This window comes from Limulus polyphemus, unplaced genomic scaffold (assembly GCF_000517525.1).
Source record: "Limulus polyphemus unplaced genomic scaffold, Limulus_polyphemus-2.1.2 Scaffold4175, whole genome shotgun sequence".
Classification (NCBI taxonomy): Eukaryota; Metazoa; Arthropoda; class Merostomata; order Xiphosura; family Limulidae; genus Limulus; species Limulus polyphemus.
The window spans coordinates 83,756-97,319 of NW_013669785.1; the positions used below are offsets into that span (position 1 = coordinate 83,756).

The 13,564-nt window shown below is 35.2% G+C and overlaps 1 long non-coding RNA gene across 1 annotated transcript in view; it reads right to left on the minus strand.

Moving 5' to 3' along the window:
- Positions 1-5,931: 5,931 nt before the first annotated feature.
- Positions 5,932-13,564, minus strand: part of LOC111088643 — a 10,340-nt gene continuing 2,707 nt past the window's right edge. Inside the window, exon 2 of the long non-coding RNA XR_002613103.1 lies at positions 5,932-6,119. This is a non-coding gene — a long non-coding RNA (uncharacterized LOC111088643). The remainder of the gene's footprint in view (positions 6,120-13,564) is intronic.

A 13,564-nucleotide genomic window follows, 5' to 3' on the forward strand; every position in this document is an offset into this window, starting at 1 on the left:
CTTTGTTTGTTGTTGTCGTCAAGCCGCAAAACAACACAATTGTTTATCTATGCTGTGCCCACCACAAGTATCGAAACTAAGTTTTAGTGTTTTGAGTCTTTAGGCTTACAACAGAGCCACTGGAAGACTTCGCCACTGAACAAAAATCTTGCATTTGGAGTGTCTTTAATGGTTATTTATCTAATGTGTTTGGTAAGTTTAAGAGTCTTTATTTAAATAAACAATCACTAGATGCGTCTTTTATAAGTGAAACAGGGGGGGGGGGGTGAAAAGGTTCTAAAACATCCAATAGAAGATGTGTTAAATATGACTAACTAAATTTTTGTCGTAAGAATGAAAATGTTAAACCTAAATTTGGCAAAATCACGTTTTCTTTTACATATAATTTTAAAAAAATGATTTGGTGCATTCCTTAAATAAATAGCGAACGTTAAAACTGATAAACCAGCCAAGATCGTTCATCTTTACCGAAAATTGCTTGAAAGTAAGTATATTACCATATCTTACACAAACAAAGAAAATATAATTATCAAATTGAAAAATTCTTTACTATTAATCTATATTATTAATACCAGAAGGATGTTTAATAATCTGAATTGTCTTATTTTGGATAGAACAGTTCTTAATAATTGTAACAATGGTGCCACTTGAAATGGAACGACTGAGAAGGATTATGTATTAAAAGAATGCTATCAGTTGCCAAAAAAATAATAATGTGATATGTGATACAGCAATGGTATTAGTTGCAGTGAAACAACACGAGAAATGTATTATTACGACAGCGCTGTTTGCGTATCATACGACATTAGTATTAGATATATTTCACTTTTAAACACTACATTTTAATACAGTACTTCATAAATTAGAAGAGTTTATAGTATTTCAACCACACTTAATTCTTCATATCCATTGCCGACGACGCGTTTTGCTCGATCCAGAGCCATTCAGGTGGGATACAACAAGCATAGCAGTGGCTGGAACACCACCGATATAAGTCATGTGAAACAACAACAACAATTGTTATTCTTGAGAGTGGATTAAGAATGTAATGTTTAAAGGTGTAATAGGCCTAATACTAACGTCTTATGACAATTAAAACGCTCCCTTCTCAGTGGCATAGCGGTATTTCTGAGGACATACAACTCTAGAAATCGGGTTTTGATACCCGTGGTGGGCAGAGCACAGATAGCCCATTGTGCAGATTTTTGCTTAATTACAGACAAACAAGCAAAATTGTAATCATTCTTCGTCGACTTGTAAAAGGCGTACACACCATAACTTTTAAAGTGTCCAGCGCCATGTTTTGTCTATTTTCAATAGATTTATCTAAAAATTTCAAATATTAATATCTGACAATGTTGTTTTGGCAACAGAAGTATGCTGTACACATTTTAAAAGAAAACTAATTAAGTAGAAACTAATAGCTTCGCTACCCAACGCTATAAAAGTATGGTAGAGTATCACATTCTGGTCAAGTTCTTTATGACCATAGGTATTTATCTAATGATTTTTATATTTACATTTTTTACTTCATTCATCTCCTATGGTCCCTCGATGGGACAGCAGGAATTTTACAAACTTAAAGTGCTAAAACCCGAGGTTAGAACCCCCACAGCGAACAAAGCTGATAGCTTACGTGACTTTGCTTTAAAACAAACAGCCAAATATTAAACTGGACAACAAAAAAATTGCCTCAAGTGATTCAGGTTTATTGGTGTAAAATTCCAAATATATTTTTCATATATACTATTTGTTCTCGATATAACTGTAGCGAATTGCCCCACTTTTGCTTCATTCCCACGCTCACCTGCTCCGCCCTGTAATCACGAAACCCTCACGTGCTCATTTTGCTAGAACATTTGAGAAGTTCCTCGACTGAGCATAAAAGGGTCGGAGGCCCGGCATGGCCGGGTTGTTAGGGCCCCCGACTCGCAATCTGAGGATCGCAGGTTCGAATCCCCGTCACACCAAACATGCTCGCCCTTTCAACCGTGGGAGCGTTATAACGTGACGGTCAATCCCACTATCCGTTGGTAAAAGAGTAGCCCAAGAGTTGGCGGTGGGTGGTGATGACCAGCTGCCTTCCGTCTAGTCTTACACATAGAGGGGGGATATCCAGACGCTGACTCCTATATCACTCTCCTAAGGTTCAAAGAGTGCAATCCTGATCTTATGTTTGTTTTTGTAATTAAGCACAAAGCTACACAATGGGCTATCTGTGCTCTGCCAACCACGAGTATTGAAACCCGGATTCTAGCGTTGTAAGTCCGCAGACATACCGGGGGCCCTGATTTTGTGATAATTTGTCCACTGACACGCGCACTCAAAGACTTTTTAAGGATGATCTGTGTGTGAATTTTATCATATAAGATCTCGTGTAGCTTTGCGCGAAATTCATAACAAACAAAGAGTCGGAGTCAAACTCGTCTTTCTCTCAGTTGCCCCTCGCTCACTCAGTTGGTCATTTCACCTTTGTATGCAAAACTTTGTATTTTAAAATCTTTCAAACCTTATTTTTGTAAATATAAATTATTTTATATATATTTTGAGAAAATCATTCCATATGCTGGCTGCCTCCAGTTCAAGTAATGTCCGAAAGTGCAAAAATCACCCAAATAGTTTTTGCCAAATTTGGGGAAAATATAATATATATATTCACGAAGGAAAAACATCATACAAAAGATAATGGTAGCTTACTACCACTATTTCGGTATAAAATTAGTGACCAAGAAAAGCATCGGGTCCCGCATGTTTGTTGTACAGTTTACACATTTGGCTTGACACAATGTCTGAATAAGAAGAGAGCAAGTATACCATTTTTAGTTCCCGTGATATGGCGTTAGCCCAAATATAATTTACTGACTGTTATTTTTGCTTGACAAATGTTTCTGGATATTCAACCGAAACTAAGCAATACAATAAATATCCAGATATTGCTGCAATAACATCAGTACCTCACAGGGGTGGTGTTCCAGTGTCACATCCACCAGTGAATTGGGAAACAGAAGAGTTATCCTGCGAAGAAGACAATGAATTATCTTCATCTAGTAATTCTATTCCTGTGGCACTTCAATATAAATTGCCTCATCTGATTCCACAGGGAGAGCTAAATGATCTGATTTGTGACTTGTCTCTATCAAAGCAGCATGGGGAACATCTTGGCTCTCGTTTTCAGAAATGGAACTTATTACCTCCAGGAACAAAAGTTTCAATTTACCGAAGTCGCCATCAGAGTCTTGCTTCTCACTACAACATGCAAAATAATTTATGTTTCAGTACTAATGTTGATGCACTAATTAAGTACTGAAAATCATCTTCAAGAATGGAGAATTTTATCGACTCGTGTAGTTAATCTGAAAGCTGTACTTTCGCACATGAGAACCATTCCTGTTGCTCATGATGGGAACATGAAAAACTTATCAAAGCATGCAGATTATACTTGAGGCCATCAAATATTATCACTATAGATGGAACATGTGTGGTGTTCTAAAAGTTATTGTACTCCTGTTACGTTTGCAGAGTGAGTATACAAACCATTGTTGCTTTTTATGTTTCTAGGACAGCCGAGATGATAAAAAAATGGCCAGTGGGAGAGAATTACATACCAGGGAATAAATAGATCGAGTATAAACCTTTAGTGAATCCCTATAATGTGTTTCTGCCCTCACTTCATATTAAACTGGGACTCAAGAAGAATTTTGTAAAAGGAATGAACAAAGATTGTGATGGTTTCAGTGAAGAAAAATGAAAAGATAGATCTTTGTTGACCAACAGATTCGGGAAGTGCTGATGGATGATGATTTTGAAAGAGTACTCAATCACGAAGAACTTGCTTCCTGGAAATCATTCAAACTGGTCGTGAAAAATTTCTTAGGAAATTAGAGAGATGAAAACTATGCTGTACTGATTGATGATATACTCGAGAACTACAGGAGAATTGGGTATAGGATGTCACTAAATATACACTTCTTACACTCCCATTTAGACTTCTTTCCAAATGATCTAGGTATAGTGAGCGATTAGCAGGTTGAGCGCTTCCACCAAGATATTTCTACAATATGGCAGCGATATCAAGGATGATTGAATCCTGCGATGATGGGAGATTACTGTTGGTTCTTACCTCATGAAACTGAGAACATACTTAAAATGTGCAACAAGTCAGGCAGATATTTTGTAATAGAAAATAATACCATGATGAAAGGTTTGAACATATCCTTATTATAATCTTATTATACTCATTGCTGTTTTAAACTGATATTGGTATTATGTATTGTTTTCGAACATTCTTAAATGCAATTTTCAAAGAATAAATAAAGTTATTTTTACGATATATAAGTTTCGTGATATAAAAGACTGTTTGGTTTAAACATTAGTGATTAATTTATATTTGTGACTTAATACTTTATTATTTTTAAGTTTTGTTATAATAAGAGTTAAAAGCAGACGATTGTAGAAGGTTTTGTTAAGAACTAATTGGTGTCGAGAATATAGAAAGTGTCCAGACGACTATGTAATAAAGACATAAATAGCGTGAGGCGAGCGGGAAGCAGCAGGCAGACAACAACAGATAGATAATAAAAGCTAATGAGAACATAGCTGTGTAAATGTAAGTACCGTAGATGTGATAGGCCTAACGTTTAACATGTTAGAGTGAGACTGACAGTATAAAAAAAAAGATAAGGAGGATAATTTTATTTCGTCAAAGCGTGAATCTAAAGTAACTGAATCAGCCTGGGTACACTTTGACAAAAGGAACAGAGGATCTTCAGAAGACAGAAGACCAAATGAATTACGGTAATTTGCGCCACAACTGTAACTTGTAAGTGAAACACACACAGAATACTAGTACGATAGAGAAGATAGTTCGACTTGTCAACTGAAATTCTAATGTAATTGAACAGGCCTAAGTGGACTTTTGACAAGAAGAGAACTATACATAAACTGATATAACGTTTACGATGTGCTTATATTCTCTATTATGTGAACACTTTATTGTACATACGTTAAACTTGTTCCGAATATATATATTATTTGAAAACAAGTAAAGTGTGTGTTGTTTATTGACCGTTGAATTTATCGCTAACAAGTTATAGACACCTGTAGAAGAATCCTAAGCCCAACAACAACACAGTATATATTTATAGTATATAAATATAAGTAAAAGCCATTTATTTCGACATCTGGCAAAACGAACTTATATATTTTGTATTATTTTTTAAAATCTGACAATAACGATATTTCGAATAAATCTATAATAAAATTACTTTTTTTTTGCATGGTGTAATTTTAAAGAAAGAGAAATAACAACATATTACTACTAGCTAATGATTACAGAATTAACAAAACATTGTTTCGACAGACAAAGCTTGTGAATTAGAATGAGGAACTGTTATTAATGTGTTTTATAAAATTTGGGTCAAGAGTTTGGTTGAACATTCTCTATTGTTCTTCTCTTTTTTTTTAACAGTGATATATTAATGGACACAGTATGACAAAAAATGAGAATTTCTTCTCCTTAATTCTGGTATGACAGAAGATATACTTTTCTATGTCTCACGACTTATTGGTATAATAGCAGACCTGTTTTTATACGTCTTGCAACTAATTGGAATGGCAGTAGTCATGTTTTTTATGTTTGTTTGTTTGTAATTAAGTTCAAAGCTACCCAATGGGCTATCTGTGCTCTGCCCACCACAAGTATCGAAACCCAGTTTATAGCGTTGTAAGTCCGCAGACATACCGCTGTGCCACTGGGGGGGGGGGGGTGTTGACAGCAGAAAAGTTTTATAATTCAAGACTTATCGATATGACAGCAGATACGATTCTCTAAATCTAGAATATTATCTGTATTTTACTAGGTATACATGACGCTTAGTTTATGGTAGCATAAACTATCTGAAGTTTCTTAGATGGAGAAAAATGAGCCCAGTGTTTGTACAATGAAACATTTTATTGTGATAATATTGTTTAACATTGCTTTCCATACTAGAAAAACAACTACTTATTAATAAAGAGAAGTTATTTTTTATAATATGAATTAAATAACAGCAGCGCTAATTTCTGATTTCAGCCAATTTTTTGTAGTATTCCTCGAGTTCCGTCTAGAAGCACTTGATCACCTGAAATAAACAATATTTGATTAAGAGAACAATGCATACTGGGAGAGAGATGTATAATGAGAGAAAAAGATGCATAATGTGAATTTGACAATATCAGTCATTCTACTATTTTATCAAACATTTCATTCAACAAAGATGTCAACATGCACTTTGTTACTGGAATCTTGACCTCATCTATAATAATAAAAAAGTATGTCTCTTTGTGTGTGTGTGACCGACATAACTCCAAGAGTAAAGAATCTCGAAACTTGAAATTTTGTACACATATTAAGTGGACCCTGAGGGTGTGCACCTGGGTATTATTACTTATCCACGTGCGCGCAAGTGTACATCTTTTTGTGAGGTAAGCAAGCGAACAACCACATAGAAAATAGTATGTGACTGTCATAGCTCCAAGAGCAAAAAAAAAACCCATAAATCTGAAATTTTTCACTCATACTAAGTGGATCCTGAGGGTGTGCATCTATTTCTATTCGCCAAAGTGGCCAGCAAAGTCTTGTTTCTCACTACAGCATGCAAGATAATTTTTTTCTTTCTGTTAAAACGTTGATGCATTAATGGAAAAGTTAGGTACTGAACATCATCATCAAGAATGGAGTCCTTTTATCGACTCATATAAACTTAACTTGAAAGTTGTACTTTTGCACAATTGGAGCATTAAGCCATCGATTCCTGTTGTTCATGCTGTGAACATGAAATAAACCTATCAAAGCATGAAGATTATACTTTCTTAAATGCAATTTTCAATTAATAGATAAAGGTATTAAAGAAAAATTTATTTTCATGATACATTAGAACATTTTGAATAAATCTATCATAATTCGAAAAATAGAGGTGATCAGTAATTTTCAACATGATTTTTAGAATCACCATGGCCAAATTACTCAGAAACAGTTGCAAGTTTTCTAGTAGCAGACAAAAAATTTGTTGTTGCCCAGTGTTATTTGAAAGTAATATTTCATTAATACCATAAGGGGACTTGGTGTTCAGTCGGAAGATAAGATGGTGTTCAAGGCTTTTTCGTTTTAACTTGTTAAGTGGTGCATTTCTCATGATAAGACTACCATGTCTGAAGTACCATTGTGGTCAGAAAAGGTAAAATTTCTAGGAACTGGGAGGTCAGTGGAGCCTTCTAATACAGACCTAAGGTGTTCATGAAAACGATCACCCAATCTGCGGGCTCTTTCTTCAATAGTTTGTGATACTTGCTACACTGGATGCAGTAAGTGATATCCTGACATGCAGATGTAACGTCTCCTGACGTGGAAAATTGTAACTAAGGCCAGTTATCGTAGTGTTTGAAATATAGGACAGGTACAACAAATTTTTCTGGTAGAATGACGACTTCCTACAATGGAGTGATTGTTGTCCTGTAGGTTCGAGTGCACAAAGTGGTCTTTGAGATTGGGTTACGTCTATAATGAACTAGGGAAAGTGCAATAAACATTTCATCAGTCATGGAGTCAGTCATTAGAAACTGTGAGGAATAACAGTGTATAATGATTGTATGTTCATGATAAAGATGTAAGTTTCAGGTTTTGTGTGATGAAAGTTTTTAAGATGGTTTAGAACAGCTGTGGTGTCTTTAACATAGGAGAGAGAGAGACGATCAGAAACAAAATCTATGAATTAGATATTCATTCAATGGAATAGGTACAAGCTGAAACTATGGGATGACCAGGATAACCAGATTTGTGAATCTTGGGCAAAAAGTAGAAAATGTTTATTTTGGGATTTTTTTAAATTGTTTTTTTTTATAAATTATTGTATGTTTTTCTTAATGTGTTTCTGATATTCAAGGGTTGGATCTATATCAAGTGTCTTGTAGAAGTTGGGGTTGTTCAGTTGTCTGAGGGCTTCTTGTATGTAAAGAACTTATTGCCATACGACAACAGTTGCATCTTTGTTGGCTGGTTTAATTACTATGTCTGTGTGATTCTTGAGTGAAGATAAGACAAGTCTTTATTTTATATTTATGTTAAGTGGTGGAGTTTTTTTCTTTAGATTTAGTGCATGAATTTCAGTCTGATAAAGATGAATGAAGGTACCAGGCGTTTGTAGTACTCCTTCTGGTGGTGGCTATTTGTGCTGTCTGAAATCCAGTGACTTAAAAAATCATGTGTAGAGTTAGGTGTGGTATCGTCAACAGTATTGGTGTTTATAGAGGGGGGAGGGGTCACTAGTTGCTCTTTGATTTGTTGTTTTGCTCCTGGTGTTGGTGGGTGTTGTAACAACTGTAATTTTAGTAATAAAATGTGATTTCTGGTAGCAGCATCTGAAAAAATATTTCTATATCAACTTTAAGAGTGTATTAAACAGTTTGAATATCAGAAGGTGCAAAGTTTAGTTTTTTAGAAAGTACACGTTGTTCTGTATTAGAAAGGGGAAGACATGTTTATTGAGGTCTTTTTTTCTGGGGTTCTGGTTATGATAATACCAAGGTTATGTAATTTGGTAAGTTTTAAGTTGCTCAAAGTTTCATGGTAAATGTTGAGCTAACAGACGTGTTGTCTAATTTTAATAGCCACTGAAATTTCACAAATCAAGTATAGATTATTTTGGGAATTTTCCATTTCACTTCAGTTGTTGTTTCGTACCTTACAAAAGCTATTGTGGGTAGCTCCCATCAGATATAAAGAACATCTGTGTAATTTATTAGCACATCTGTGCTAATATGATTCTCAAACTTTCTGATTGTGCATTTGAAGTGATAAAAACGGAGTTTAAAAACCACAGGGAATTTCCCTGTGATACATGACAGTTTTTTCAAAAAGAATATATGGTTACTGGATCTCTTTTTGAATAATCTGGAAGTGGAAGTAAAAAGACTCAATCCTGTTCGAAAAATATCTCTTGGAAAAGACTGGAGGAATATTATCATATCTTTTACAATGTCTCTCGATCACTAATGTTCAAACATTCTAGGTATTCTATAAAAACTCTTATAAGCTTACGTGATATTTATGTCATGCACCCTCAAGCTAACATCTAAATTAAAACATTTAAAATGTAGCTTATAACACTGCCTCCTTGATGGATTGTGAAGTCCTTTAAACAATCCTAATAAAAAATTAAAACTACACTAAACTGTCCATTCATCAAATCTTTTAGGTGGTTTTCTGTTTCTGGAAGTTATGGTATATGGATCACATGGCCTCTTGTTCCTTGTTATCACTTGTTGTCCTGAAACTGGGAGTATTCTTCCTAGGTAGGTGGTCAAGTGCATCCACTGGCAGCTCTAACCTTGTGGATCCTCTATAAATGGTCTAGGTAAGATCCCTGTGCACCTCAGTAGGACAACTATCTGCTTGAAAATTATTCTCTGGACTTACCCTGTTAGCCATGCCCTCACTGATGTACTCCCAAAGGTGATCACAGTAAATGACCTTTGACATGAGCCACCTGTCCCTTTAAATTCTTGCAGTCCACACCATTGATCCTTTTGAGTATGATACATACTCCTTGAACACCTATTTATCTTCTCTTGCAGCAAGAACTGTTCAATCAAACCTGGCATGGTCTGATGGTTAGGTCGTTCGACTCGCATTCTGCAGGTCGCAGTCTCGAATACCTGTCGCCAAACATGACCACCCTTTTAGATGTAGGTGTGTTATAATGTGACAGTCAGTCCCACTATTTGTTGGTAAAAGAGTAACCCAAGAGTTTGTGGTAGATGGTGTTGGCAATCTGCCTTCTCTCTAGTTTGTCACTGCTAAATTAGGGATGGCTAGTGCAAATAGCCCTCGTGTAGCTTTGCATAAAATTCAAAACAAACAAACAAATTTTTCAACCATGTTATGTCACCTCGATGAAATCCAATTTTATTAGCATGACCTTTCACAAGCTGATTTACATCTTTTTTGGGTAAAATCATCTATGACACCTTTATTATTCACGTCCACAAGAGCTCTTCCAAACACCAATTCCTCAGGACAGTTAGTTCCACTACACCTTAGTGACAACACTTGTTATGAGTAATTTACTTCTTGATGCTACAATGAACACCCTTCCTGTTGTCACTGGAAGTTCAGTCTCTGGCGTGCTAATTGGCATATAGTTCATAGGGTTAAAGCTCACCCAACCTTACATTCATGTCTCTGCATCAAGTCTGTTCCCAGTATGCATTCTTCCTTGATGTCACTTACCTACATGCCCATTTTGAAGTATAGAGAAGCTTCCTATGGTAAGGATAACGTCCAATTCCCTTTTTCTGGAACTCTATGTCTAACTTATTTCTCGTCTGGAGTAGATGGAGTATTCCTAGCTGAAATTTCCCCATTAATCCCCTTAATTCCGGTCTTTTTAACATCTGGTTACCACATTACTGTGACTTTGACCTATTTGGACTAAAAGTCAGATCCTCCTTAGCTTAATAAAAGCTTTTGTTTCCTTACAGAATCGGCTGTAATAATTATATTTCTAACAATAATATTCTCTTAAAAAAGTTATTCTTCCACACAGCCTCTAATCTATAGTTTCTCACAAAACTTGAAACATATTTTCGTATAGTCTGTTTCCTCCATTCTGTGTAACTGGCTGTCTGATTAATTTCTTCTATACAATACTTAAGAGAAGTCAGTGTTTCAATACCATGGAATCTGTGATGTCTTAACTTCTAGATAATAAGAAGTATTGTTCATATAACTGTAGCATATTAGTTTATTTCATCCTCAACACACAAACAATGTTTTAACTTTCAAGAGAAATTTAGTCACTAATGGTACTATGACTAAGGGACAAATAAACTTACTTGTACAATTTTTAGGCTAATCAATCGAGTAAATAGATATACACAATAACTAACATTTATACGAAAACTTGACTGAATGATTGGCACTTTTCTAATTAAAAATTGCTTCACTGATTCTCGTATTCATTATGTAGCCTTGTTTTTAGACACTGCAAAATCTCTAGATCACTAATATTCACGAACGTTATAGGTATTCTAGATCTACTTTTATGAACTAACTTGTTCTTAACGTCATGTGCCTCTATTTAACATCTAACTTAAAACATGGAAAATATAGCTTACAACAATACAAATTAGACTGTTATGAGACAATGCAATTAAACCAACATATATATATATAATGATGGGAAAAATTCAAACATTTTTTGGAATCGCCATTTGTTTTGAGACTCTAATAAATGCGCGTGCAAATGTGTTCATAGATGATGTAATACTATCTAATTTTTACATCAGCAACTTTAAAGGTTGTCTAGGTATTGCATCAGCCTTTTTTTTGTTGCTATAAATAGAGGTTATACCAAGATTCAGCTTAGAAACCTATCTGCTACAATGTATAAGTGATGCTAAGGTTGTCTAGGTATTGCATCAGCCTTTTTTTTTGCTATAAATAGAGGTTATACCGAGATTCAGCTTAGAAACCTATCTGCTACAATGTATAGGTGATGCTAAGGTTGTCTAGGTATTGCATCAGCCTTTTTTTTTGCTATAAATAGAGGTTATACCGAGATTCAGCTTAGAAACCTATCTGCTACAATGTATAAGTGATGCTAAGGTTGTCTAGGTATTGCATCAGCCTTTTTTTTTTGCTATAAATAGAGGTTATACCGAGATTCAGCTTAGAAACCTATCCGCTACAATGTATAGGTGATGCTACCAGGGAAGGGTTGCTAGTTAACGCCGTGAAAAAAAACAACACCAGTCATTGTTTCCTTGAAAAGTGGAACTTCAGACAAGACAGCTTGCTAGAAGAAGAAAAATATCACCAGTCTACTGTAAGTCAAGGGTGCATAGGAGTAGTAAGACCAGTTTTGTGGAGTAAGAAAAAAGCTTCCACAGCAGTTGATGATCATATTCTGAAACGCATGAACCTACAGAATCGTCGACAGATCTCAAAAGATCATGGCAAGAAACTTGAGGAGTCGCTTTCACTGCACGCACCGTCATGTCTCACCTATATTCAGATGGTCTCCCGGTAAGATGGCCAAAAAAAAAACTCTTCTCACCGACAAGATGAGGCTCAACTGGGTCAAAGACCAAAGAATGGACTGAAGCAATGAGGAGGAAAATGTTTCTTAGATGAAACAAAGTTCAACCTGCATGGTTCTGATGGGAAGCACTTTTTTTATGTCTATGTGGAAAAAGAGTTTCATCCAACGTGTTTGTATGCAACTGTGAAGCATCCACAAGGTGAAGTGATATGGGTATGTATCTCTGGCCAGGGTGTGGGACACCTGCGTTTTCCAACAATTCGGAGTTACTTCAGTAGAGCTGCCCAGTGCACATTTCAAAATGACTCTGCTCTATGTGAAATAAAGAAGTTTCACTCTGTGTATTGAAAATACATCTTATGTTTTATTTCACTGCTTCAGGTGAAGGACTGTCTTTGATGGGAGAGGATCAAGACACTACGTTGGCCAGGCAACAGCCCAGATCCCAACCCTGTCGAAAACTGGGTAACAAAGTGCAAGAAAAGAAACCGAGAAACACCTTCGAACTGCAGGAAGCCCTAATTCTCATGTGAACTCATTAGCTCACCCCTGCCTACATTCAGTCCCTTGTGCACTCTATGACATAGCGACAGTTATTAATGCCTGAAGAGGTACAACCAAATATTAAAATAACAAACAGACTCTGTTATCACCCTTTGGTGAATTACATTACTGGGATTACCTTCAAATCTAGGTTTTTTTAAATTAGAAAACGTTTTCGTATTTACGAAGTATTTGATGACCACCTTCTATAATACGTTTGCAACAGTTGGTTTGCTAACAAAGATACATATCTGTGTTTGTATGACTGAAATATGAATCAGCTTACACCACACAATGTGCATGACCATTTTACATTAGTTCTGACACTTTCGCAATGCACAATATCGTAAAAAAATCAACGGAACCAAGAAAAAATTTTCCACCACTGCATACTACTTTGTTATGTGGCAATGCAAGTGAAAACAAAATATAAATTAAACTGTTATGAGATAATGCAAGTATAAATATATGGTAAATTAGACTGTTGTGAAATAATACAGGGAAACTAGGAAATAAATTAGACTTTTATGAGACAAGTAAGACCAACATATAAAATAAACTGTGGTGAGACAATAAAAGTATACCAATATATAAATTAGACTTTTATGAGACAAGTAAGACCAACATATAAAATAAACTGTGGTGAGACAATAAAAATATACCAATATATAAATCAGACTTTCATGAGACAAGTAAGACCAACATACAAAATAAACTGTGGTGAGAAAATAAAAGTATACCAATATGTAAGTTAGACTTTTATGAGAGAATACAATTTAATCTAGATACAACTTGGACTGATATAAAACAATTAAGTAAACCAAGAGATGAATTAGACTGTTGTGAAACAATACAAGTAAACCAAGAGATAAATTAGACTGTTGTGAAACAATAAAATTAAACCAAGAGATAAATTAGACTGTTGTGAAACAATACAAGTAAAC